The sequence below is a fragment of the Triticum aestivum genome, chromosome 7D (assembly GCF_018294505.1).
Source record: "Triticum aestivum cultivar Chinese Spring chromosome 7D, IWGSC CS RefSeq v2.1, whole genome shotgun sequence".
NCBI classification, from domain to species: domain Eukaryota; kingdom Viridiplantae; phylum Streptophyta; class Magnoliopsida; order Poales; family Poaceae; genus Triticum; species Triticum aestivum.
The window spans coordinates 417,989,811-417,993,143 of record NC_057814.1 but is presented as its reverse complement, the minus strand read 5'-3'; positions in this window follow the sequence as shown (position 1 = coordinate 417,993,143).

The window sequence follows — 3,333 nt, the reverse complement described above, 5'->3', positions numbered from 1 at the left end:
AAATAGATATGAAAATAAAAATGATGGCATTAGCCCAATAGAAGTTGTCCTCCGATGCCGACGCAATGATGGAGTTTGGAACTTGTAAATTTTTTATGTCATTAATCGATATATGTAATGTTGATCGATGCTTAGGGTTGACTTTGAGTCCGATGGGGCTCTCTGTGTGATAGATTGATGTTCTTGAAGGAAGAATCCCGATTGTTGTTGTGGGGATCGCTTATCTTTCTTCTCCTTGTGCTAGACCTTTTGGTAATGTACTCGGGGAAGAAGGAGAAGCGACCATCACCGACGGTCGAAATATCAGTGAGGGAGTGTCCACCATATATACACCAACATTATTAGTACAAGTGTACATCGATGTTCTTGAGGGAAGATCACGACTGTTGTCGTGGGAGTCGCTTTTCCTTCTTCTCCTTGTGTTAGACCTTTTGGTAATGCACTCGGGAAAGAAGGAGAAGTGACCATCACCGACGGCCAAAATATGAGAGTTGTTCAAGGGAGACTCGACATACCGAAAGTGAACCCTAAGCATCGACTAGAACAACTTGTTACTAGTAAATAAATTTGAGTAGAACAAAAGAAAATATTGCAGGGAACCTACGAGTTGCCTATGTTTTGCTGAATGTTGATTAATTTCTGTTCCAGCAATTTCGGGCACTCGATATGTCCTATTTTTATCAAAGGTGATGACAAAATTTTCCGTGGATTTTTAATCTTTCAATTATGAACACAGCAAATGGATGACGAGGATAGGATCCTTGAGTGCTATGATTGTACAGATGAGGGGGGTATGTACGAAGATCCTCACTTGAAAAACGATAGTTGCTTCTCCCACATCCCTAATTTACTTTTTTTTGCTTTAACGTGTAATTTCTGTTTTTTTAATTCAACTAGTGCATCCCCTGGTATGCAAGACATTATGTCCTAGAGAAGCTCTATTTCGATGAAATGGATAAGATGGATGAGAGGACAACTTACCTTAAGATGAAACATGGTTTCATTTTCAAGGCTACGATCAACAATCATGTAGGTCACACATGTTTTGCTTGTGCAAATTGGAGAGTATTATGCAAGGCTTATGGATTTGAGGTGGGTATGAGCATAACCTTCGATATTGGCATCGTTCCTCAATATGATCCAGTCACCTTTCCTCAATATGATCAAGACATTTGGGTGGATCTGGACATGATTCCAATTCTTTCTCCGTGTGAGTTTCTTAAACAAATTTGTTAAATAATCTATATTGCTTATTTAAAATAGTTGTTACTCAACCCTAACTTAACTTGTTTATTTAAGATTGATAGCTTATTTTCTATCTCCAAGAAAAGCACGAAATACATTAGACGAGACCTATTACACTGTTGGCTCGGAGCTTACTTGGGAGGAGAAGAATTATCTTATCTCTTTTGTTAATGTTGTTCAGTCGTTTAAGGGCACTTATGGAGCTGGCCGAAATACTACACGCTACATGCCACCCGTCCACAAGTTGAGCGATACTAACATTAGTACAAAATGCATGATAAGATTTTTTACTATCGTGTCCCTAGTCCATCTTTTTCATACATTCTTCTTAAATAAACTACATTGCTTAATATGTTATTATTATGTTCTTGAACAGAACTCTCAAGTGTTGTTGTGCCTACGCTGATGGATGTGCAAGGTGAGATGAAAATTATTTGTCATGAGAAGACCAATTTCAAATATAGATACTCGACTGATCGTGGGCCAGATGGATGCCTTAAAATTGAAGGATGGAGGCAAATAGTGAATAAGTGCAGGCTAGAAATTGGAGACCGGTGGATCTCTGTGCTCCATCATGGAGATGGAGGGGTTTTCCTTTTCTTCTCTATTTTCCCTAAAAGAGAGGAGTAGGTCTAGTGAGAGATCACGTCCACTCTAGGCCAACTTCAATGTGGAGCGGCCGCTCTACAGCGACATGAATACGGGCAGCTGGCGTCGGGGGGGGGGGGGATTTGCGTGTGCGAGGGAGGATGGTTTTGGGTGGGTGGTCAGAAGCGGGCGTGTTTGTTGTCCGGACACCCGCAAAGCCCACCACGTTTGTCTCCGGTTTACGGGAGAAAGTGCATCCAGACCGCCCTGTGGACCGATGCAGGATCGTGTTGGATGACACAACACGTTCGGACCGTGCATTCCAGATGTTTGCGGGCAGTTTGAGGGTCGGCGTTGAAGATCTCTTACCTCTACCGCTTGGTGTGGTCTGGTAGTGCTCTTATAAGGTAGATCAAAGATGGATAGGATAAGGAGAGATTGGATGCGTGTATATGTGCAGCTAAAAGTAACTATATACGCAACCTACCTTATCCTTACCGTGTGGTGTGGTCTGGTAATGATGATGAGACACGTGGCGGTTGTTCGAACTTTTTAAGATCAAGTTTATTCTTTCTTCATGTCACAGGATTTGCATCCCAGGAGAGTGCAAGCCCTAGCCTGGATAGCCATTGAGATCCACGCTCAAGTGCGTCTCGACCTCTGTCGCATAGGGCTTCGACACCCTTAACCCACTCAAATCCGCATCCTTCTCATTCTACGATGTTGCTATACCTCTCGAGCCATCGTCCCGTCATCCTCGGACGCCCGCAGCACCCGCCCATGCGCCTGCCCACATTGGACTACGACGCCATCCACCCAGGATCCATTTGTAACATGGTACCCACCGTTCCTTTGCCCACACACCCACGGCAGACATCATGCCCAGCAGGTGTTCAGTCAAGTGCCATTGACCTTTTTTGTTTATCTTTATATTGTTTTCTAGAGTAAGCATAATGGCACAATACTCGGTGATGGAGGATAAGTTGTTGTGCAGTGCCCGACAGATGAAGGTTGTATTTGCAGACTTTGTAGGCATGGGGCTCAATCTTTTGGCAAAATGTGCATGCTTCGTTTCATGAGCAAACGCATGATGAGCCCTATGACCTGCACGTGATCCATGATCCCAATATGAAGTCGCTAGCCCATCAATGGTACACCATCTCCATTTTTGTCGCGAATTTTTGTGGTGTGATTGCACAAAATGAGAGAAGGTGGCCACGGGCTCGCAAACCATTGAGATTGTAAGTTTTTGCTCCTTGTTACTCTACATGCTGGTCAATTCATTGCTTCACTTAATGTTTCAACATGATAATCATCATGTTGTATATCCCGGATACGTCGTCGTGTGTTGTACTACAGGACCGAAGGCATGCCATTTATGTTCATAAATTGTTGGATGATGGTCAAGGGGCAGGATGACATGTGCAATTATCGTTGAGTTTGAAATCGATGAATTCGAAAAACTTGTTAAACATCTGGTTATCTTGGATGTAATATATA